Source organism: Emys orbicularis, chromosome 4 (assembly GCF_028017835.1).
Source record: "Emys orbicularis isolate rEmyOrb1 chromosome 4, rEmyOrb1.hap1, whole genome shotgun sequence".
NCBI lineage: Eukaryota > Metazoa > Chordata > Testudines > Emydidae > Emys > Emys orbicularis.
In genome coordinates, this window is record NC_088686.1 from 39,872,423 (window position 1) to 39,898,461 (window position 26,039).

A 26,039-nucleotide genomic window follows, 5' to 3' on the forward strand; every position below is an offset into this window, starting at 1 on the left:
GGCTGCCACCCTGCCCTGCACACCAGCATCCAGTGTCAGGGCTGCCGCACAGCCCCGCACAGCAAGGGTCGGGGTCAGGGTTAGCAGCGGGGTCGGGTCAGGGCTGATGCCTGGCCCCGCACAACGGGGTAAAGGGTCCCTGCTGCCCAACCCCTCCACCAGGGCTCCGCTCCTGACCCCACTTTGTGGAGGGATCTCTGGGCTGGGGGCACTGGGCATAGAAGGTTGGAGGGGGTTGGGGGAGTGCTGTGGTTCTCAACCTGCAGCCCAGGTAACACATATGTGGCCCACAATGTTTAATTGGTTGAGAACCACTGCAGTAGAGAGTTGGTAGAACTTTGCAGCTAAATTCTCCAAAAATTCCATCTGCACAAATATTTTATAGCAATGCTCTCTAATCAAAAAGATCCAATAACAAATTGAGTAATGTGTCAGTTTATTCCAGGTAAACCCATGGTAACAGTTTAATATATTCTTACAATCAACAAGGTATATGGAAAAATACATTTTTCTCTGCTATGCAGGACAATCATGTTAATCAATAGTCATACTTGTGTTTGCCTTGGCACTTCCTCCTCCTTCTAAGAAAAATAACCAGATAAACACATCCTCTAACTGCATGCCTGCTAGAGGTCTTTACTTCTGTGCTGGGTGCCATTTGAAACAAATCTCTTGATTATTCACTATCCCTAATTTAAAAAAAAATGTGATTTAAAAACGAAGCAGTACATTTGTCAAATAATAAATTTCTTAGCATCAGCCATTATATTTTGTTCATTCATAAAATATCTGCATGCTAAAATGTACTGTTGCATACAAAATAGTGTAGGTCAAATGATTTAGTCCTTTCTTAAGCAAAACTATCATTAAAAAGTTATAGGATTTGGTCCTATGTTACCTTAACACGATCAGTCTGACTTAAATGAAAGACCAGAAAATTCTATTTGAGATTAACTCTTCCTTAGTTTACCCCATTGGACCAATGTGTTACATCTCCTTTGATGTCTATTATAGCCTGCTGTTCTAATGCTCATCAACAGAAAACATGAGAGTTGAGGAAAAAGTTATTCTGAATTCTTGACTCTTGTTAGCTTGGTTCAGACTCCTAGGAACTGTTTCTTCTCTCCTTTACAGTGGTGTAAATGTAGAGTAACTCTATAGATTTATACCAGTATCATTGACTGATCCTGAATGTTATGAAATGGTTTTATATATGGACTTCCTTTTTCAGTATTAGTGTTTTTTGTGTTTTGTTTTAAATGATATTGCGCATGCATGAAAGTAAAGGCTTTAAGCATCAGTAAGGCAAATTTCTCCTTGATGCCTTGAACAGACTTAGAAACTCAAGAGATGCTCTACTCTTCTTCTCCATTAGGAGGACTAGAGTGGAGTCAATTCTCTGCTCAATCTCCCCTTCCAGCAGTAACACTGAAAGGGAGACAAGGATCACAATGCATCAGAGAAGGATCTTGTGACCATCTCCAACCCCTGAAATTTAGAGGGCCCCGCAATATTTTCAAATCTTGGGGTGTCATATAGTACTAGGAAACTCACTCTCATGCCTGTTTCTTGGCTGTCGTTCTACATGTCATTGAGCATTTAGGAACTCTTTAATCTGAGAGTTAATAGCCCCCTCCCTTTTTGGTGTGCTACTGTAGTGTTATGCCAGAACTGCTCTCACATCAAAGGGTTTGTAGTGCTTCTGGAACCAGGCAGTCTTTTGATGTTACAAAAATGATCAGGGAGGGGAACTCAAAGCTCCACCACCCTGCGTGCCTCATCCTTTCCTTTCCTTTCCTTTCATCAACTAGCTAGCATGTCACTTCCTCTAGCCAGGGGTACAACCCTTGCCCAAGATTCCCTACTTCCTTCCTTTCTCCCCAGACCTTTGGTGGGCAGCTGCTGCAGCTACCACTGCCAGAAGCATTCCCAGTTACGTTTCCCTGCAGTTTGGTCTCCCAAATGCCTCTTTCCTCCAGGTTCTTATCTTCCTCTCCAGCTATTTATTTATATTCCTTACTCCTGTCTGTTCCTCTCATATAGGCTACTGCTCTTGCCAAAATGCCCTTCTGGTTCTCTAACCTCTTCTATATCTCTTCCCTTGTCCTTCAGTTCACTACTAACCTAGCCCTCTCAAAAGTTTTCACCCACCCCTGTTTTGCTGCTCCGCCTCCTTTTACTGCTCAGTGACACACTTTTGCCTCCAGCACCTTACGATGACCCTCTGTCCCAGCTATCTCTTATTTCCTGTTCCTTACCCCTTTGCTGCATTGAAAAAAATTAGGATTGAAAAGCTTACCATAACAGATTTATAAGGATACCTTAAACAGTACTCATCTATAGTATCTAGTTTACATACATAGACTCTGCAAAATAAAATTTTTCTATTCAAAGTTTTCCCCCCAACTCTACTTCCCTTAAACATTGAACATCATCATAAAATTATATACAAATTTGTACTCCTTATTCTGGAGTAGCGTATTGCTAGTTTTCTGTTCTTAAAATATAGATCCATTTTTGTATTTTAAAATAATGTGAGATAATCAGCTAATATTTTTAACTGGGAAAATTAATATGCTTGTGTTGAGACCTTGAAGGCCAAATATATGGCCCAGCATAATCTCAGAAAAGTAGTGTTTTACTGTGCATGTAATAAAAAATGTTTGAAGACAGTGGCACTAGAAGGCATTATATAGAATCATATAAATATACAGCTGGAAGGGACCTCAAGAGGTCATCTAGTCCAGTCCCCAATACTGAGGCAAGACCAAGTATACCTAGTCTAACCTGTTCTTAAGATCCACCAATGACAGGGATTCCACAGCCTCTCTTAGAAGCCCATTCCAGTGCTTAACTATCCTTACAGTTAGAAAGTTTTTTGTAATACCTACCCTAAACCTCCCTTGCTTCAAGTTAAGCTCATTTTTCAACCAGTTATGTATCCATCATATAGTAATTTCATCTAGACCACATTTCCCTAGTTTCCCAATTGATGTTCTCATAAGCACTTTGTCAAAAACCTTATTAAAATCAAGATCTATCACCGCTATAGCTTCCCCCATCCACTAGGCCAATACCCTATCAAAGAAGAAAATTAGGTTGGTTTAGTATGAGTTGTTCTTGACAAATCCATGTTGGCTATTACTTATCCTCTTATCTTCTAGGTGGTTGTAGACTGATTGTTTAATAATTTGATCCAGTATCTTTCCAGGTATTGAAGTTAGACTAACTGATCTATAATTCCATGGGTCCTCTTTGTGATCCTTTTAAAAGGTAGGTACTGTGGTTGCCCGCCTTCGAGTAATTGCACATGTGCATTCTACTCTTGGTGTGCGCGCCCCCATGCACAGTCACCAGAAATTTTTCCCTTAGTGGTACTCATCGGGGTGGCTTGAGTGCCCTCTGCTGCCGCTGGGATCGGTATAAAGGGCCCAGCCAACCTGAGTCCCCTCAATTCCTTCTTACTGCCTGTGATGGTCACTGGAACTGCTCTCCTTGCTTCTGCATGTACTCTCAGTGGACTGTATCCGCTCATATTTTATTTTGAATAGATTAGTGTTAGTAAGTTTATTAGTGTTTAGTTAGCTAGGTTTTTACTTCATCTGATGGTTTCATTTGATTCCCACTACCACGGGATGCCTCAGTCATCGGGCTTCAAGCCCTACATTTCCTGCAATAAGGCTGTGAGCTATCTGTGCTCAAGTTGCTTTAAATGCCTCAGGGAAGCTCAGATCAGAGAGCATTGTCAAATTTTCAGGGACTTTAAGCCCCACATGAGGAAAGATTGTGAAGCCAGGCTAAAGTTTCTACTCATAGAGCATCCCTCAGACCTCTATCTGAGCCATGTCGATCAGACTCAAGACTGGGTGTAAGGAGTGCGGCACTCAGTAAGGAGTGCGGCACTCAGTAAGGAGTGTGCCTCCTACCATGCATGAGTCCTGTCACCATTCACCATCCCCAGTGCCTAAGAAGAGGCATAAGAAGCAGAGTGCAGAAAGGGGGAGATCCCGGCACCAAAGACTGCTAGTTATGGGGTTAAGAGTAGTGCGTGGTCTAAGTCTAAGCACACCCCTGCTTCGGTACCGCAGAAGAAAGCACCATTGACCCCAACATGTAGGAAAGTACCGTTGACTGAGTAGCCAGAAGAAGCACCTTCCACATCTGTGGCACTGCACCGTACCAACACGATCTCAGTACCAATCATACCATAGGCATTTGCAGCTGCTAGGGACATCCTGACCCTAGTGTTGATGCTCTCGGTGCTGGAGGGCATGGGAGAACCAACAAGATCACTACAGCTCTCAGTACCATCCCAGTCTCATGTACCCCTGATAGCTCACTCTTTGGTACTGTCAAAAGGAAACTCCACAGTGCTTACTTCTCTGCAGGCCTCTCCACATAGGCATCATCTGGAATTGCGCCTCTATGGTGAACGGAAGGAGAGTCAACTTCTTCTGAACAGGAAGTTGGGTCCTACATTTCTCGTGCTCAGAGCTGTTCTTGCTACCCCTCCTCCAGATGTTTCCATCCTTCCCACAGATTCTGTCACAGGAATGCCATAGAGTGGTTGGCCAGGAGGTCACTGGCATCTGTCCCGTAGCCTTTTGGAAATCCCTCTTTCCCCCTGTTTCCAGATCCAATTCCAGGCTCTTCTATTTGATTGCCTTGGAAAGGCGTGCGGCTCTTATTTACCGGACAGCATCTGTTCCTGATTCTGGTACCAAACCTCATATCAGATATCAAGAGCTGGCTCAGCAGGACCTGGCAGATCAAGAAATGAAGGAAGAGCATCTGCAGCCAGTGCTGGCCTCCTCTTCCTCTTCCCTTGATGAGGTAGTCTCAGAAGGGGTCATGTCGCCTCCCCCAGATGACTATAAGGCACACCAAGAATAGTTAAAGATGGTTGCTTTAAGTTTGGGGACTACAAGTGGAAGAGGTAAAAGAATCCTCTTACTGCCTGGTCAATATTTTAGCCCCTGCCAGTCCTTCCAGAGTGACTCTGCCTCTATGGACCTAGTTAAAGTGTTGTGACAGACCTTTGCATCCCTTACACCCACTTCAAAAGGGACAAATGCTAGTATTGTGCACCCGCCCAAGGTTATTAGTTCTTTTACTCCCATCCTGCCCCCTGGGGTTCCTGGCATTTTTGGGTGCTAATGAGGGGAAAAGGCAGGGACATCAAGGCACAACCCCAAAATCCAAAGACTCAAAAAAGCTAAACTGGTTTGATAGGAAAATTTATTCTACCAGGGGGGTTGCAACTCAGGGTTGCAAACCAGCAAGCACTTTTGGGCAGGTAAGACTTTAACATATGGGACTCTATGCTAAAATTTAAAGAAATGCTGCCAGCAGCTGGTAGGCAGGAGTTCTCCTCACTAGTGGGTGAAGGAAACTTGGTGGCAAGGGCCTCGATGCAAGCTGCTCTGGATATGGCTGACTTGACTGCCAGGTCTGTGGCCATGCCTAGGAGCTTCTGGTTGCAGTTCTCTGGGCTCCCGCAGGTGGTCCAACATACTGTGCAGGATCTTCCCTTTGAGGGATCCTCCTCCTTTTTGGAGCAGACTGACCCTAAGCTCTGTGGGTTAAAGAACTCAAGGGAAACAATAAAGTCCCTTGGGTTGTATACCCCAGCCCCTTCCACGAACCACTTCAGGCCTCCGCAATCCCTCCGGTATTCTGTTCCAGTTGTCCAACAGGACCTGCAGAGGAAACTGAGTAGAGGTGATAGGCATAGGCTTCATCCTCCTTCTACCTCTGTATCAATGCCTGGTCCACCTAGACATCTAGGGGGTTCTAAGCAGGCATTATGATGGGACTCTTGAGGATGTCATACGAGTTCCCAAGATGCCAAACCCCATTTTCCTTTATTTGCAAACCACTTTCCCATTTCCTCAGTGCTTGGTCCTGTATCACCACAGACCTTTGGGTGCTGAGCACTGTAGAAGTGGGATACATTATCTGGTTTATTTCTACACTTTATTCCCACCCTCCCTCCCTTTCCCTCTTCAGGGCCCCCTTGTGTGAAGAACTTCTGGTTCCAGACATTCAATCGCTCCTTCAGGTGGGAGCCATAGAGGTGGTTCCACAGAATTTAAGAGGGAAGGGTTTCTACTCCCAGTACTTCCTAATCTCAGAAGCAAAGGGAGGTCTCAGACCTATCCTAGACCTGTGTCAGCTCAACAACGATCTCAAAAAGATAAAGTTTTGCATGGTCACCCTGGCATCCATCATTCCCTCTCTGGATCCGGGGTATGCCAGCCTCGATTTTAGAGACGCTTACTTTCATGTGTCAATATATGAAGGACACAGAAAGTTCCTCAGGTTTGTAGTGAAGCATTTGCATTACCAGATCACAGTGCTTTTGTTTGGCCTCTCTGCAGCATCTCAGGTGTTCACACAATGCATGGCTGTGTAGCAGCATTTCTGAGGAGACTAGGAGTGCAGGTCTACCCTTACCTGGACAACTGGCTAATCATGGGCTGATCCAAGTGATATCCAGTGTTGTACTCATTTTAGTCAACATTCAAGGTCCCAGGCCTATTGATCAATGCAGACAAGTCTACCTGTTACAGAGGATAGAGTTTATAGGGGCAGTGTTGGACTCTACCCAGGTCAGAGTGTTTCTCCCAGAGTCAAGATTCCAATGTATCCGATCGTTAGTGACACATGTCAAGTTTCATCCAATCACAACAGCCCAAAACTGAATGAGGTTCCTAGGACACATTGCTTTATGCACATATGTAATACAACATGTGAGACTGCACCTCAGATCCCCCAAATATGGCTGGCCTCAGTGTACTAGCAAGCCGTCTTCATCTGGACACTGCGCTCACGGTACCTTCTTAAGTTCTGGTTTCACTTAATTGGTGGTTAGATCCTCTCAATGATTGTGTGGGCGTTCCCTTCATCCGCCCTCAACCATAAATGAGTCTGGTCTCAGACGCATCGCGTTAGGGTGGGGGCTCACCAGGGGCCCCTCTGAATTCAGTGTCTTTGGACCTTGCAGGAGCTCTCTTTTCATATCAATGTCCAAGAACTAAGGGTGATTCATCTTGCCTGTCTGTCTTTTCTACCTCATGTCAGAGGGAGAAACCTGTTTGTTCTTACAAACAACACTGCAGCTATGTTTTACCTCAACAGGCAGGGAGGAGCTTGCTCATCCCTCCTTTGTCAGGAAGTGGTTCACCTATGGGACTTTTGCTAGCCCATTCAATCAACATCAAGGCCTCTTACCTTTCAGGGGTGCAGAACAAGCTAGCAGACTGCCTGAGCAGGTCATTTTCGAGTCACCACAAGTGCTCTCTTCGCCCGGATGTAGTCAGATGCATTTTCCAGTGGGGGTTGGAGGGAGAATTCCCCAAATAGACCTATTTTCAAACAAGTTCAACAGAATATGTCACCAATTCTGCTCTCTGCAAGGCCACAGTCTGGGCTCAATCACCGATGCCTTCCTGCTACCTGTACAGAAAAGCTTTGCTACAATTTCCACCAATCCCACTCAGACACTGAGTGCTACTGAAAATCAAGCAGGATCACAGCCAGGTTATATTAATAGCCCCAGTGTGACCCTGCCAACACTGGTCCTCCACTATACTGGACCCCTTGGTGACATCTCCAATTTCAATACCATTGCACCCGACTCTCATCTCCCAAATCCACGGTTGGCTGCTCCACCCGAACCTGCAGTCCCTTTAGCTAATGGCCTGGAAACTCCATGGCTAAATCCCAGAAACCAGGCTTGCTTGGAGCAAGTTTGCCAGGTCTTACTAAGTAGCAGAAAGCCCTCCACCGGGGCCGCCTACGTGTCAAAATGGAAGCAGTTTTCTGTCTTGGTCTGTCAAACCGGAGTCTCACCAATGCATTCATCCATCCAACACCTACTTAACTATGTGCTGCACCTGAAACAGCAAGGCTTAGCAATTTCCTCTATCAAGGTTCCCCTGGCACCAATATCAGCTTTCCACCCTTGTGTGGATAACTGTTCTGTTTTTCTAATGACATGAAAATCAGATACCTTGAAGGCCTGGAAAGATTTTACCCTCAATTAAGGGAGCCTGTTTCCCCTTGGGACGTGAACTTGGTCTTGTTTAAACTGATGAGACCACCATTTGAGCCTTTAGCAATGTGCTCCTTACTACACATTTCCTGGAATGTGATTTTCCTGATTGCTATAATTTCTTCCACAAGGGTCATTGAACTGTGTGCCCTCACATCTGAACCACAGTGTACAGTCTTCTTTAAAGATAAGGTTTACTTACACTTTCATCCAAGTTTTCTCTCAAGTGGTTTCAAATTTTCATAACAATCAATTAATTTACTTTCCTGTTTTCCACCCGAAATCACACGCAAATAGGGACAATCAATTAATTTATTTTCCTGTTTTCCACCCGAAATCACACGCAAATAGGGACAAGCAATGGCTACACACATTGGACGTTAGATGAGCACTAGCGTTCTACTTAGACAGGACCAAACCATTTTGGCATTCCATCCAACTGTTCGTTGCAACAGCAGACAGAATGAAAGATCTTCCAATCTTCTCACAAAGAATTTTGTCTTAGATAACTTACTGCATCTGCACTTATGATTTGACAGGCATTTCACCACCAGTTAAATTGACTGCTCACGCCACAAGATCATAAGCATCCTCAACAGCGTTCTTAGCTCAGATTCCTATCCAGAACATTTGAAAAGCAGCAACCTGGTTATCAGTGCAAAGTTTCCTTCATCTTTCTCTTGCTCCTAATGTATTTATAGTACTACTTCTTATCGCCTTTTATTTCTTTTGCTAGGTGTTTGTTGAATTCTGCTTTTTTTGAAGTCCATTGTCCTTTTTCTGCTCTGCTCACTCCTTCCTTTTCTTAGAACCATTACATTTACTATTTTATGATCATTTTCACCCAAATTTTCTTCATCCTACAGATTCACAACCAATTCTTCCCTTTTAGTCAGAATGAAGTCTAAAATGGCAGCCTCCCTAGTTACTTTCCCAATTTTCTGAAACAAGATGTCACCAATACATTCCAAGAACTTATTTGGACATTGTGCATTTTGCTATATTACTTTTCCAACAGATGTCTGGATAAAGTCTCCCATTACTACCAGGTCTTATGTTTTGGATAGTTATCTTATTTAATATAGAAGTGCCTCATCCATCTTCTCCCCCTAACTTGGTGGTCTATAGTGAACCCCTACCATGATGTTACCCCAGTTTTTCCTTCACCAGAGACTTTCAGCTCCTCTGCCTCTCACTTTCTCCGGGACCTCAGAACAAGTGTATATATTCATGATGCATAATGCAACACCTCCTTTCTTTTTATCCTGCCTGTTCTTCCTGAAGAATCTATAACCCTCTATACTAATATTCTAGTCATAAGATTTATCCCACCAAGTCTCTGTGATGCCAATTAAGTCATAATTTACTTTATGTATTAATACTTCCAGTTTTCCTCTTTATTCCCAATACACCTTGTATTTGTTTATAGACATCTAAGGGCTAGTCTACACTTACCGGGTAGTTCGACGGCTGCGGATCGAAGTTCCGAGTTCGATTTATCGCGTCTGGTGTGGACGCGATAAATCGAACCAGGAAGTGATCCCCGTCGACTGCGGTACTCCAGCTAGACGAGAGGAGTACCGCGAAGTCGACGGGGGAGCCTGCCTGCCGCGTGTGGACCGCGTGTGGACCGCGGTAAGTTCGAAGTAAGGTATGTCGAATTCAGCTACGTTATTCACGTAGCTGAATTTGCGTACCTTACTTCGACTTGGGGGGTAAGTGTAGACCAAGCCTAAGATGTTGAGCAGATTACTCCACTGTTTTCCTCTTGTTGCTCCTATGACCCAATTGTAACTTTTCATTCTCTTCTCTCTCTCTCTCTCTCTCTCTCTCTCTCACACACACACACACACACACACACACACACACACACACACACACACACACACACACACACACACACACACACACACATCCCTAGTCCTCTGTTAAGGTCAACATTTTTTTATACATACCTGTGGGCTTTTGTTACCTGCACCCTTTGAACCCCTTGCTGAACTTCTTATGGAAAAGAGATTACTAATTAAGGTAGATCTGCCCGAAGAAGGGTTAAACTTTATTAAATCAGTCAGTGTTTGGAGGTCAGAATGACAGCTTCATATTTGGTTGCTGATAAGTAGTCATTCTGCTTGCCTAACTGCCTGGCTTGATAATGTGCTTTATAGTCTTGCTCAGAATGCTATCAGTACGTAGTGCATTCTCCAGGTAAGAAGCTGTCCTTTGATTTTGTGAAGATAATGTGAGCTTGCTCTAAAGAGTATAAGGGATTGAATCCTGCTGCAAGACATTAATATACAGAAATGTTTTTGGTTTCCTTCCAGGGAGAGTGGAAATCTACAAATCTCCAATGTCAGGGGCTATAATTTTTTCTAGATATCATCTTTCATTTCTCAGAGACCAAGCAAAAGTGCTGATATACAATGGTCCTCAGTGAGGCAGTTTATTGGGCATGGCACATACTATAGAACTGCTTAAAGGGGATGCTCTGTATTGAGTCCATAGGATTTTCTTCAGGAATATTACTTGTTTAGTATGTGAAATGTTTTTCTTCATATTTCCATAAACAGTAGTCAAATATGCCAATAAGCTTTGTAAATAGGCCATTCATATGCTTGTTTAAGCATTTTATTTTAAGTAACCACCCCATAAAGAGGATTTGTCAAAGTTTAAAAAAAACACAGTTTTAATGTAATCTAATAATAAAGAAAGTTTCTAATGTGTTGATAATTTTCACTGTCGTATCCCATACATAAAGATTTAACTCTTTACAATCAAATCCATAACCCTAAGGAGTACACAAATACCAACTGCATTAAATGGTGAAACTGCAGACACTTTTCATGCTACCTAGTGGTTAAGATGGGAGAGACTTTGAGTCAGGACCTCTGAGTTTTCCTCCTAGCTCTGCCCCTGATTTGCTGTGTAACCTTGGGTTAATCATATAGCTGCTCTGTATTTCAGTTTCCATTATCCTTAAATTGTGGGTAATGATGCTTTCCTCCCTCTCTGTGAGAGCCAGTTAATTAATGCTTGTAATGCTCTTTGAGAGCCACCGTTAAATTATTTTAGAGTACAAAATATTAATGTAAATCGTAAGTGAAAGATTTCAGCCTGTAACAACCCAGAAAAATTGATTGTCCCTCATGATTGGAAATCCTTATTAAACCTGTAGTATGTGTATTGAGTCAGGCTCTTTCCACACATGCTGCCCCCCTGAATTATTCTTCCTTGCTTTCAAATAATTATTTCCAAAAGTATTTCCATTGACTGCAGTGGGTATTGGAACAGATCTTAGTAAATTATGTTAAACTGAGTTTCCCAAATGTGTGGTCCATGGACCACTAGTGGGTCCACAAAGCACTAGCTAGTGAATTATAGAGAACTGATTGGCCAATATAGTGCTGCCACCTCCTCAAGTCCAAATGCTAGTTTGCATTAAAACGCTCAAAATGCCTGAAATACATTCCTAATATTACTTTTTCCATGTAAACAATTCCTGTCGTTACCACAGGGATGTTATGTGATCATGAATGTGAGGGGAGGTGGTCCATGTAATTGCAAATAGGAGGGGAAGTGTCCGTGAGACAATATCTTAATTACAATGTGGTCCACCCCATGCTAAACATCTGGTGTCTAGATTGAAAGTTCATTTTTTTGGCATGTCCAGTTATTTCTCATTCAGATCCCCATGTTAACAAAGATCCATTGTTTTTAATGTGCATGAATACAGTTTTTGCGTAACAAAAATTCCAAGTCATTTAAGCCTCAATGAAAACAATCTATTGTGACAAATGCGAGTTGAACTCATACATTGTGTAACTTCACAAGTTTCTATGGAGAGTTGTTTATCTTCGCTTTCTTGCTCTTTCTTTCACTCATTTTAAAGGTAATCTGCACTTTTCAAATCAATTGTAGTATTCTGTGCTGAAATCCACAATTAAGATGAGCAAGAGGGGCAATTAAAGTGTAGTGAACTATATTTTATTTTCATCGTGGGCTCCTCCTAAACTCATCGGTCACTGGGTCATAGCATGTCTCAGCTACCATGGAACTTGTCTGGTGCATGAGCTAGCCTATAAGCAGTCCAGGTACCTTAAGTGTAATTCTTTACATTGTGTGGTGTATTTTTGCAAAATCCCGCCTTTCCTATCCCCATAGTTAATTTAGACTCTTTGTGATCTGAAGTAATGGGAAAGCTACAAAACCACATCATATAGTAAAACACCATTTACCTGGCATATTTTATACTGGGTCTATGATCCAGACAAGTTCCATAGTGGATCTGAGACATCATCATCCTAGTGCTAGCTTACGTGTTGGATTTGGCACTCTACAATTTTAGGGGTCTTTAAATGGGGAAAAAAAGATACCTTCAAAATCATGTGTGTTAGGTGCATTTTGCTATTCAGGTATTCAGCATGCAACTTTACACTTAGTTCATTTTAAAAAAAAAACTCTTGTGGGTCACCTTTAACATTATGTCTTCTAGGTGAGTTGTAAGTAACTGCCTGCTGAAATACATGGTGTCACTTAAAATTATGGATACATTTAATCTTTTTTATGGATAGTCTTTGGGGATTAACTAACTGGTACTTAAGTCATCTCTAGTTTTTTTTAAAAACTCTAACTCTACTGATTGGTCACTTGTTTTACCTATCTTAGGAAAGAAAGCAGCACTGTACATGACAGTCAGTAAAGTTTTATTGTGTGTGTGTATTCAATGTATTAGCTATTAAACCAAACTTTAGGTGGAATATATACAAACCCAATTTGATTTATTTTTGTGTTTATCACTGTGGCTTTGAAACTAAAAATAAAATAGAGTGTCTGATTTTGATTTAGATCTGTCCCTGGGGATAGCACAAAGCTGCCTATCACCGAGAATACATCAGTATAGGAGGATTAACTGTTCACATACACTTTAAACATCAAAGTGTTTATATGAAGTCATGGAAAATGAGTAATTCGTTTTATCATTCTCTGTCTGAACACAATGCCTCTTAAAAAGTAAATAATCTTTTATTTTAAAACCAGAAATGATTAATATCATTCACTGAATGGAACAGTGTGCTTTTAAGTAAATTAACATGGATGCTGCTTCTATCAGTACAATTGGAGTTTTTTCCACTTATCAGTACCATCAGTGCACTGTATCAGTACCCTCTGTTCCCTGCTAAATAATGAGCAGACAGACATGATTGCTCTCTTCAGGATTACTTGTATGCATTATGGCACATAGTTTGCTGGTTTCTGGGAAATAATTAGCAGTACTTAATTGCCCTCTGTGTCAGGTGTTTCCACCATTCTTTTTAGCATTTTGTTCTGTGTGGCTAAACTCTAAACTCTTTTAATAGAGAAGAGTGTAGTCATTAATGATATAAATGCAGCACTTGATCCATATTATGGAGGTTACTATAAATGTTATTAAACCATTGTTGCACCACTTCTATGGGTCAACTAAAAGATCAGCCTTCTTTTCTTCTTTCCCTCCCTCTCTTTGACCTGTTCTTTGTGCTGCCTCTCTTTTTACTGCAGTTCTCCTCCCTGTCTTTGGTTTGTTTATTTTGCCCTTTCTATTCCACCACCCCCAAAATGTCCTCATAGGTCTTGTGGGACAGGTGTCTTCTGTGCCTCAAAATGAGATACATGTGGAATTGTACAAGTCATTCTATGCACCTCAGATCATAAATTGAACTTCTTTTTAAATTAACATATATAAATTTAATGCTGTCTTGAAGGCTTTCCTCAGCATTAGGGCTGGATTAAGACATAGTTACTACAGGCGCATTAGGGCTGGATTAAGACATAGTTACTACAGGCACATGCTTAGGGTTTCAACTCCTGGCATCACATGATAAAATGAGAATCTGAGCTTTCATTTTTTAAAAAGGTATGAAACCATTGTGGATGCAAAGTAAAGCTTAAAAACATGAAAAGAGTATAACTGGTGCCTGCCTGAGTCTGCAGACAATCTGAAACATGAGATCCAAGACATGTGAACTACCCTTTCTAAAACTTGCTGCCACTCCAAAGAGGTGCAGGATAATGGTATAGGCCCGGTGTTAAGGGGGCCCTATGTGAGCTGTGCCTATGGCCCCCAGAGAGCTTTAATTCAGCCCCACATGAAAGTTAAATCTCAAATGAAAGCTGTCCCGCTGTTTGGAAGTCTAGTACTTCAGGAAGATAGAGAAGTTAATGTATACAGTAAACTAAAGCTTTTGAAGTTTGATTTGGCTTGTGAACCAAGAAAACAAAAGATGTTTAATTTTGTTAGGTGTTTTTGTTCAAAGTCAGTAGCTTTACAGTCCTTTTCCTGTGATGTAATGTTGCTGAAAGGTATTGTTCCTCTAAGGGCTTGTCTATACTGGCAAGTTTCTGTGCAGTAAAGCAGCTTTTTGCACTCAAACTGCAGACGTGTACACACTGCCAAGCCACTTTGTGCGCAGAAACTCCTCAGTTGCAGCGCTGCAAAAAACCCACCTCAACGAGAGTCCTTGGGAATTGCCAAGTGATGTGCCAAGACTATTTCTGCCCCTGCTTTCCCTGCCAGCTCAGGATCCCAACACCCTGTCTTCCTGAGCCAGACATGCCCATCTGCTCCAACAAAGACCCAGGGTCTGAATTACTTGCCCCAAAGCTGCAGACTTAACTGAAAGCAGCTTACAGAAGTGTTCTTGTCTTTAACACTCAGATGCTTATACAGGGTAAACTCATAAATTGTTCGCCCTCTATAACACTGATAGAGAGATATGCACAGCTGTTTGCCCTCCCCCCCCAGGTATTAATACATACTCTGGGTTAATTAATAAGTAAAAAGTGATTTTATTAAATACAGAAAGTAGGATTTAAGTGGTTCCAAGTAGTGACAGACAGAACAAAGTGAATTACAAGTGAAATAAAATAAAACACGCAAATCTAAGCCTAATACAGTAATACAACTGTACAGATAAAATCTCACCCTGAAAGATGTTTCAATAAGTCTCTTTCACAGACTGTCCGCCTTCCTAGTTTGGGCACAATCCTTTCCCCTGGTACAGCCCTTGTTCCAGCTCAGGTGGTAGCTAGGGGATTCTTCATGATGGCTCTCCCTTCTCTGTTCCACCCACTTATATATCTTTTGCATAAGGCGGGAATCCTTTGTCCCTCTGGGTCCTCCCCCCCCCCTTCTCAATGGAAAAGCACCAGGTTAAAGATGGATTCCAGTTCAGGTGACATGATAACATGTCACTTATAAGACTTCATTACCCACTTGCCAGCACACAGGTATACAGGAAGACTTACAGGTAAAACAGAGCCATCTGCAGTCAATTGTCCTTGTTAATGGGAGTCATCAAGATTCCAAACCACCATTAATGGCCCACACTTTGCATAATTACAAAAGGCCCTCAGAGTTATATTTCATATTTCTAGCTTCAGATACAAGAGTGGTACATTTATACAAATAGGATGATCACACTCAGTAGATTATAAATTTTGTAATGATACCTTACAAGAGACCTTTTGCATGAAGCATATTCCAGTTACATTATATTTACACTCATTAGCATATTTTCATAAAATCATATAGAGTGCGCCACAACTTGATTGCTTTCTGCACTGTAATTGGCCTCCGGAGCTGTCCCATAATGCCTCAAGTGACCTCTCTGCTCATTGTTTTGAACTCGGCTACCCTGGAGACATGCGCCCCTCCCCTTTCAAAGCACTGTTTCTGATAGCCCTTGAGTGCTGTGCTGATCTGCTCCAGGACACAAAGCAAACCATTAATGTGGAATGCTCATGTTATTGAACATAGAGGGGTGTGTGTGTGTATGTGTGAGAGAGAGAGAGAGATTCATAGATTAATAGACTCTAGGACTGGAAGGGACCTCGAGAGGTCATCGAGTCCAGTCCCCTGCCCTCATGGCAGGACCAAATGCTGTCTAGACCTTCCCTGATAGACATTTATCTAACCTACTCTTAAATATCTACAGAGATGGAGATTCCACAACCTCCCTAGGCAGTTTATTCCAATGTTTAACCACCCTGACAGTTAGGAACGTTTTCCTAATGTCCAACCTAAACCTCCCTTGCTGCAGTTTAAGCCCATTGTTTCTTGTTCTATCCTTAGAGGCTAAGATGAACAAGTTTTCTCCCATCTCCTGATGACACCCCGATTGCTGTGTTTAATTACAGCATTTTAATAAAAGTGGTATAACTTGTGGCACAGAAACTTGCCAGTGTAGACATACCCTAGGATGACTGCTGAGCAATAGGGGCTGATGTTTTGTTTCACACATAGTTAACTTTTCCATTCATGAAAGCTGGCAGATATATGACTGGTGAGAATCTGCTGTCTCTTTCAGATATCCCTCAACCTTTCAAACCCACATACAGACTAGGACCACGAACTACTCTGGGAAGAAGTAGCAAACCATGCAACTCATCGTAAATTAATGGAGTGGAAAATCAAGGCTTTGATGAACATAAGGCCTCTGTAAATGAAGCATGCAGTATGAATGAGTACAGTTTCATTATGGGAGAGGAGCAATTGTGGGCAGTTTAATGAGGGAGATGTTTAGAGATTGATAGATACTTCTGGGCAATTTTAACCTGAAACAGAAAGGTATAGTGGGACCCTATTTGAAAAACTTGATTTAGGTATTTTACAGGTATAAAAACAGTTCTACATTAAAATCTGTGGAAAGCACTCAATTAGCATGTGATTACCATATAATTGTTTTCACAGTGGAGGTATAGAGAAGAATCCAACTGTGTGTGCTGTTGATTAATTTTATTTTTGCAAATTATACGTGTTTGAGCAGTAAAGAACCAGATGTGGTGTAGGAGGAAATAATTCCTTTATTTCCTTAACATGTTCTTAACACAAACTTTGAAGGTAATTCAATCATTTGACTTTAAAAAAAATTTCAATAGGACTTAATAAATTAGATTATAAGACATTCATCTGAAAATAAGAAATATACGGTACTATCCAGTTTTGTCTAGGCTTAGATAAGCCTTGCAAAATGATCATGAAAATTTACCAGCCAGGTTCAAAATCCACTCACTCACCATTCCCATTTTGTTGCTGATAAACAAAGAAATGTTGTTTCAATTGTAACCAAAATATTTCTCACTTTGGGTTTGAATTTTGTAAGACTGACTTTTATTAGCCCACTGTTCAAAGATAATTAGAATCAGGGTTTAAATTCATCCAGAGCTGTCTGGGGCGGAGCTCCAGTAAATATTTTCAACCCCCCTGGAGTTTTTATAGCATGTTGGGAGGGGGGAGGGGGAACACCTCTGGAAAATATTCAATAAGAATTTAAATCTGATTAGAATGAATATACACTTAACTTTTCTTTCCCTCTCTTTGGTATTATCTCTTCTAAAGAATTTGTTCTGGTAAGTTTTCAGTCTCACAGTTCAGTACTTTTCTTTGTATTGTATGTCCTCAAATTCTTCCAGCTTCAAGAAGTGGCTCACTTATCTGAGTGCATTTTGTCTTGTATAGGTTTTTTCCATATCTGTACCCATGGTGCCTTTCGAATTGGATTTTGAAACTCAGGCAAAATAATGCAACAGTAATATCAGGTGAAAAGACAAAATCCATGGTTTTAAATTAAAATTTATCAGATTTACTTTGAGGAATTCAATGAAATTGATTTGAGCAGTTATTTAGATTTCTTGCTGGAACAAGTTAATGTGCATCATCAACTGCATCTTCATGCATGTTCCATCCTGCAGTTTAATTCAGAGGTCTAGAAGTGATAGAGACGGAAGAGGGAGTATTCCACTTTTATTTGACACGTTGAGTTGCAACAAGCATGTTTTCTGCAAATGTTTGGACCACTTTCAGGAAATTTGTTATACAACTTTATTGAAACATCTCCCTGGTGAATTTTATACAGCTGCATTTGCCTCCAATCACTGCAGACTGAAAAGCTACATATACCATAATGATTTAATCCTACTTCACCATGGATAATTATGTATGTAGGTCCTTTGCTATTCTTTGTCCACTTCTAAGGTATAATTTATATCTGGTCTTGTTTACAGATAAGCTCAAATCCTTTAAAAAATTAAATGAATACACTGCTTAAGATCCCAAATCATTAACAGATTGTTTGTAGATTAAACACTTACAGATACATTTTGTGATTTGGGGTCAGCAAAACGACAGTGTTTTTAGCATAAAATGTGTAGATTCAATGTATGAATGAAAACACCCTCTGATGTTTCCATTTATTGATACTAATAAAAACAAATGCTGTATGTGTAAAGTCAAAATATGGACTTTACATTCAGAACTCACTGATTACTACGTCTATGCTTAGTCTTCCCCAGACAGTGTTCCCCAAATTTTCTCTCCAGAATCATGTAACACCTTATACGTATTAAAAATATATAGTAGTAAAGTAGTTTATTTTTACTGATATTTTTTAGTTTTTTAAGAGCCCACTGTATTTTGGAAAACTTGCACCAAGACTTGATAAAACATCTTTAATTAAGCAGTTTATCTGGATTTAGGCCTATAGTAAACAGGTTATTTTTCACTTGGTGATATTAAAATCTTGTGTATGTTTAATAAGGCCCTCCATAATGGGCCTCTGTTAGTCTAGTACAGATCCATAGTAGTTAGGTGCCAGAAGCATAGAGCACTTAAGTATAACAAGCAATAGGTCCTCATTGTACTGATAAAGGACTGCTATAGAGACTGAAGTGATTTGACGTCTTTATTTGTGCCATAAAGGAAGATTGTGGTTTCAAAATAATTTGCCATGGTTATCCAAATATTATATGGCGCTTCACTGATATTGTATAATCCTCTAATATCTGAAGTCTTAAGGGCCTCTGCCAGTGATTCTAATTAAACTGAATAGTAATGGAAACAGAAGGTTCTTTGGCTTGTGCCCTCTAGCTAATTTAGTTTGTGACTAAAGTACAGGTTTAGGGTCTAATCCTGTGAGATGTAGCGCAATGTAAATATGGAAGGTTCTCAATACTTCATAAGACTGGACACTTATTTTTGTATGTAAAGCATTTTTCTTATAGCCTGTATCCACGAATACTTTAGATAGTAAATAATACAGTTAAAAGGTTAACATAAAAATAATAGCAGGGGGAGAGAGAGAGAGAAATTAAGACTTATAGGCAGGAGAAAAAGAGAAATTTTCAGCTGAGAACTAAAAATGAGTCTGTGATGGATTTGGAGCTGCCTTATGAATGTTCTTATCTCGACTGAGTTATTGACCTGTTTACAGTATGCATATATTAAGTTAATTCAATTGTACATTTGTCAGGAAATGCACCCAGGAAAGGTCCTGATATTACATTTCCCTGCAAACACTTCAGGGACAATGCAAAAGCCATTCACTTTGCCCTGTCTCTGACCCACCATGAAGCTCACTAAACCGGTTTCTGACTACAAAACAAAAAACTGGGAAGAGATCACAAAGACTCTGACTAGAGATATAAAAAGACACAGTCCCTCAAGGGGACAGACAAAATTGAGCTGAAGTGAACCTAGACTCCAGAGGTTGGGCTGTCTACAGTGAAATAAGCCTACCTCTGGGATTATAGGTACAATAGACATATGTGTAGACCTTTTATTGTTTTGAAAACCTTTCTTATGTTATACTGTTCCTAATGTTAAGATTGAACAGTACTTTGTTTTAAGAAGGCTATTTGGCATCACTGTATTCACTGCTGATCACAAACTTCCAAAAGGAAGAACTACAGATATCTTAACCCAGTCAGACCTGTTGGGGCAAGCGTGGCTGATCCACAGGGTACTGTAATCCAGGATAAAGTCTAAGAAGGGATTGCAGGATAAGGTAATGGCATGAGAGCTAATACCTATGGGGGGTGCACTCATAGAGGCCAGAGGAGGAGCCAGAGGTGCAGCTAACCTTGTTAATTGCGACAGAGTTGATGAATCACATAGATACAAGGTGGTTTCAAACAAAAGGCAATATAGAAAAGACGATCAGGTGATTGGCTTCAGGTGCTCTAATTAATCTATAGCAACCTCTCTTCCCTCTACAGGGAATAAGGCTCTCATCATCCTGGGGCTTACATATCTCCCCTCTATCACTCTCCTGCTGCCCTCTGGCCATGCTATATCACAATACATACAGAGAGTTCGTAATCTTATAATGAATTGATAAATTATACAGACAGATTACCCCAAATCAGCACAGATGTATTATCAAGTTCTTCAAGTATGTGTCACTGTGAATTGGATTCTTTTGAACAGCAGTGTCCATTAGGGCCATGCATGCACCCAGTTACTACTTGTGCTCCCGTGACTTCCATGACACTGAGACCGAACCCAGCTAGTGTTCAATCTGCTACTTCTACTGAGTTTCAAACTCTCCCTTTCTCAATGAGTTTGATTAAGAGAATTTACCTCCACCCTTCTTTTACCCTGTTTTCTTTAATTTGGATATAGCATAAAAAAAAGAAATGAGACACCCCTCCAAGCCACACCCCCACCAGCTGCCATACAGCGCGGTGAGGCACTTTATACCAACATGACAGACTTTAAATCATTGGAGTTCAAGCTCTGCCTGTCCTATGATAGCCTCATCCCCTTCACTGATGAACACAGCCATTGCCTCTTCTGCCTGGGAGTATGGGTATAAACTGACCACAAATAAATTTAGACAGGAAATTATAAGAAGGTTTCTACCATCAGAGAAGTGAGGTTCTGGAACAGCCTTCCAATAGGGTTAATGGGGGAAACACCCTGACTAGTTGTAGATGGAGCTTGATAAATTTATGAATGTGATTATATGATGGGGTTGCCTGCAATAATAAGGGACTCACTGATGACCCAGAAGGTCCCTTCCTGTCCTCTGTCCCTAGAATCATATCCCAGATAGGTGTTTGGTGCGTTGGTCATTTTGTTCCAGGACCTGTAAGTTCAGGGTCATGCAGCTCAAGTTACATCTGCTTGGACAATGCACGCATGTCATTTCAGACCCTGAGGCAATGACAACCACCAAAGTGGAGCCAAAAGAGAGAGCATTATCCACCGCTCTCTTGAGTAGGTATTACAGACTGAGATCAGGCAGTGAAAGATGGACAACAAAGAGGATACTGTTGAAATTGGCACCAACAACCTTGGTGCCATCAGCCTCAACATCACAGCTAATAACTACATCCTAGTTGCAGAAGGGCAGTGTCGAGGGACAATCCCATATGGAGCATAAACACACCTTCAAACAATACATGGGACCATCCCACTAGGAGGAGGACAGAAATCATCACTCCTCCAAGGACCGAACCAAGGTGGGAATGGAACAGGATGGAGTAGCCCTGGTATTGGAGCCCATGACCAAACCGATGACAAACCAGAGATACGCCCCAGCAGAAGCTCCTGTATCTCCTGTTCCTAAGTGGCAACCAGTACTGGATCTCGTGCAGATGATGCATCTCCTCACATCACTGCCTTTCAAAGGGCTACTCATCTTCACCCTCACCAGTTTACTCCTCCTCATTGGCATTGAGCAGAGATACCTCTCCGTTGCCTTCAGAGAGCGACACCAGGAACAGTACTGGTGGTTCCTTGCCAAGAGTGCTGCCCCAGGCTAGATAGGAGTGGCACTGAGCCAGACCTCTAAAGCATGCCATCTTGACCATACCCACCTTACTGGGGACCATCATTGTACATGTCCCAGAGCAGATCTCTCTCTCACATATCCAGAAAAAGGACGAGATCCTACTGTCCAACAGCTTTGTTGGCCAGATCTCTAATACCAGAGCCTGATGTTGCCCTCTGGCAGATGGAGTTAATGGAAAGTCAGCAGTGATCCCGAGTCCACCCAGAGTTGTCATCTTCATCACCTGATGAGGTAGTGACACCAGTCCCTACCCTGCCGGTTGATGACTTCAAAGCCTTCCAGGAGTTTCTATCCTATATAGCAGAGACTCTGCGCATCAACAGAGTTACCCAAGGGAAGTCCCACCAACTGTTTGGTATTCTCAGCTGCACTACTTCGGCCAGGATTACCCTGCCCATCAATGAGGGCGTACTGGAGCCAGCAAAGGCACCGTGGCCAACCCTGGCTACTCTTCCTCCCACCTCTGAATGCCTAGAAAAGGGATATCAGATGACTCTAAAAGGCAACTGTTAGGCAAAAAGATTATTTTCCCCAAGAATCAGGCAGGCACAGACAATACTGGGGAGGGATAGCTCAGTGGTTTGAGCATTGGCCTGCTAAACCCAGGGTTGTGAGTTCAATCCTTGAGGGGGCCACTTAGGGATCTGGGGCAAAATCAGTACTTGGTCCTGCTAGTGAAAGCAGTGGGCTGGACTCGATGACCTTTCAGGCTCCCTTCCAGTTCTATAAGATAGGTGTATCTCCATATAATACTGAAGGGGGTTTATTCATGGTACCAGGAAGACTGATAAACAGCTTCAAAAGTGTAGTGCTACAGTGACCAATTATATACCTTTTTCTTATCACTTCATTTGCATTTATCTTGTTCTTACAGACACAAAAGTTGTTTCAGAGACAGAGAGCGCATTTAACATGACAGTGACAGGACATACGCATCAAACTGTTTTGATTACATCAATTATTCATAAATACCTTAAGGCGAAGAGGTGGGGTGGGGGTGAGTGTTTACAAATATCCAGAGGGCTGTGAAGGGAGGGTTTGTTCTGTTCTAAGAGCCGAGTTACTGGGCGGACATTTGACCATATAAGTTTATCAAGTGTTTACAGCTGTCAGTGTCCTTGGGCTTCTGAAGCATTCCTGCTTGATCTGCGGTTTCTGTCTTAGCTCTTAGCTAAATTTTAACTCTTGCCTGACAATTCCCTCCTGTTTGACATATCGAACTTTACCACTTTACTTCTCTTTAAGTAGTCAATACTTAAATGCTTTGGTATACACCCAAGGGGGGTGGGGGAGGGGAGGAAGAGGGGAGTTGGGGAAGGGGGCAGAGATAGGAAGCGTAGTGAGATTTTTAAGCATGTGTCTGAAATATCCACACATGACACTAGAGGTTAGTAACACTAAAATAGAAGCAACAGCGGCTGCTATTTGTACAATAGTCCACCAGGAGTGGCGGTTGTAGGCTGCATTACGAACAGGGTCTTCCAGTCGGGTGATGGTTTGATTGGAGAGTTGAACTTGGATGCGGCCTTTAGTGGTGCTGTCATGAACGGTGGTAGACGCAGAAGCAACTGCCAGGATAGGGTGACCAGATGTCACGATTTTATAGGGACAGTCCCAATTTTTGGGTCTTTTTCTTATATAGGCTCCTATTACCCCCCCACCCTCTGTCCCGATTTTTCACACTTGCTGTCTGGTCACCCTATGCCAGGACCACTTTGAGTAATAGCTCCTTGGTCAGTTGAACAGGTGTGTTGTCCAGGTATAGGTTGTCATACCACCAAGGAGCCGTTGTCATTCCAGTGAACACATGGCCGGGGAGGTGCACATCACCTGGGGTAAATGAGTCAGTAATCTGCAGGCACATGGAAGCATTTGCCTGGCACTGCAATGCAATGCAATGTAGTAAAATGCAGCGGTGATGAAACACCACTGAGTAGCAGATACTTGTACAGCAACTTCACTATCTGCAAGAGGAAGGACATCCACAATGATAGAAGTGGATGGAGTTAAAGGACGGAGAGTAGAACAGGAACACACGATATACCTATCCACCTCTGTGCAACAGTGCGATTTTATCATTAGTGTGGTATTGTGGGGGGATGGTGCCAGGTATCCAGACAATCCTACTTTTTACACCGTATTGTTAGTTACATATCCGATAGACTTTAAACGGAAAGAAGAAGGAAACACATGAGTAGGAATAACAGAGGGATACACAAGGAGGAAATTAAAGGAGAAGGGTGAATCTGGAGGAAGTAAAGAGGCCACTATCAATTGAGTGGAAACGCTTGCAGTGTGGACAAGGGTGGGGGAGAAAAGGGTATGGGACTGGGGAAAACCCAGGCATACATCTAACATGTCTTCTTTTTGCAATGTTAAACAGATCACGAGCCAGCATATCACAAGCATGACCTTTAGCTTGTGACTTGGCCAGGTTGACTATAGCATTTGAGGTTTTCTCAATGATTTTGCAAAAATCCTCTATGGCTACAACAACTGCAGTTAGCGCATAAGATAACCCGGTGTTAATATGTTCAAGGGCTTGGGTCTTTTGGCCTTTGACCCAAGAATGGTATGACCTTTCAGAATTTAAATTAAGCGTATTTAGTATGGAATTGGAGCTTTCAAAAAAATCCTCCAATATCACCTAAAATGCTACGTTTCTGCCTTCTGGCTGCACGGGCTTGAATAACGTATTGGTGCATTAGAAACTGTAGCTGGTCCTGCAGCCATCACAGGGAGCTAGGGTGGTCAGAACATACATTTTGCAAGGGTGCCAAAAAATTGGACAAATCATATTTAACTTGAACAGAGACCATAAGAATATTATGCAAAAGTGTTTTGTTGGGGCCTACTTGAATAATGCTGTCCGGAGGGGAGGGGAGGTAGGATACAATGTCGATCAGACAGTAGGCGGGGAGTATCCACAAGTGGTTAGACTGTAACATTGTACATCAGTACAATGTAATCGTTTGAGCGGGTGCGCACAGTGTTCCTGACAATAGCGTCCCTCCATCCCAGGTTCCCATAGCAGAGAAGGAATGTCCGCCCATGCTGCATTTACAAACACTGTCATGTTCCTGAAAACTGCCCAACCCTCCCACACACATTCACATTGATACTCTCCCAACCCATTTAGCAGCCTCATAAATATTGTGAATCTCAACCGATCCATCCGAGGCCCTTGAAATAGAATAGTTTGTTTGTTCAAAGGGGGTATCCTTAAATTGACACTCTGTCCTTTGGTCCTTTTCCCAACATTCTGTGATCTTACATCCCGAAATTGGGGGTCCTATATGTGTGTACCCTCACCCCCTGAGGCTAAATACCCAGTTACAGTCCAGATCTGGTGAGATGCAGGGAGGGAGCCGAAGACTGCTCTCGGGCTGTGGTAGTCAGATTGGGACGTTGGAGCCTGGATGTTTTTGGAGGCGAGCTGTAACCACGATAGGTCCCAGGTGGTCCAGTCTGGGGGTAAGCAAAGTGTCTGGTTTCTTTACCCATTTGCCGCTGCCTCCTGTAGGGAGTTGCACATACTGGCCAGCTTTGAAACAGGTATCTTGTGTAACATGTACCACGGGTGGGTCCCAGGAGGCTGCATCAGGTATGTTTGCCGGGAGGATTAACGTGGGAGCCACATTTGTTACCTAAAAGGATACAGTATAAACAAAATGAATTCATTTATACATTTTAATTCTGGTTTAAGACCCATGTAGGAATTCCTTGCACTTTCACAGAGGTATCTGTATGGGCCAATACCATGTGCGGGCCGGAGTATTTTGGCTCAAGTACCTCAGGGTTGTATATTCTTACCATGACCTGATCTCCCTCCTGTACTTCCGCCCAGGAGGGGGGTCTCTGGGTGGTCCTGGGCTTCTCATCGGTTTTGGACAGTTAGTCTCAGGGGATGCAAGACTTCATTTAGACATTTGATATATTCCTGTGCAGTGTCAGAGATCAGGAGGATGGGAGCCGGGACTACACATCCTTCCCCCAATGACATAGTTATTCCAGTAATGAGTTCAAAAGGGTGAAACTCCTATACTAGCATTAGGGGTTGCCCTCATGGAAAGAAGGGAAGCAGGTAGTTATGCTACCCAGTTGGTTCCTTAACAATAGTATCCTCAGAAAGAGGGCACAGATGAGGTTCCCCTGTAGTCAGCATCAAAGTAGCAGGATTAAGAAGATTAAAGTGTGCAATTGTAATGTGTGGGCTTAAGAGGGTGCACTTCCATAAGGAACTAGTATGCCTTGCTGAAGTAAAGAGTGAATAATGTCACCTACCACATCCACGGCCTCAGGTTTGAGAGGGTATTGCTTGGTAGGTGGAGGGAGTTGACTGGTAATCTGGTGGATGGGCAGAGATGAGCAGACAC

General features: G+C 42.2%; 1 protein-coding gene across 1 annotated transcript in view; it reads left to right on the forward strand.

Annotated features, from left to right (window-relative positions):
• Nucleotides 1-26,039, forward strand: part of CEP128 (centrosomal protein 128) — a 421,445-nt gene that overhangs the window by 350,949 nt on the left and 44,457 nt on the right. The gene's annotated exons all lie outside the window — the stretch shown is intronic.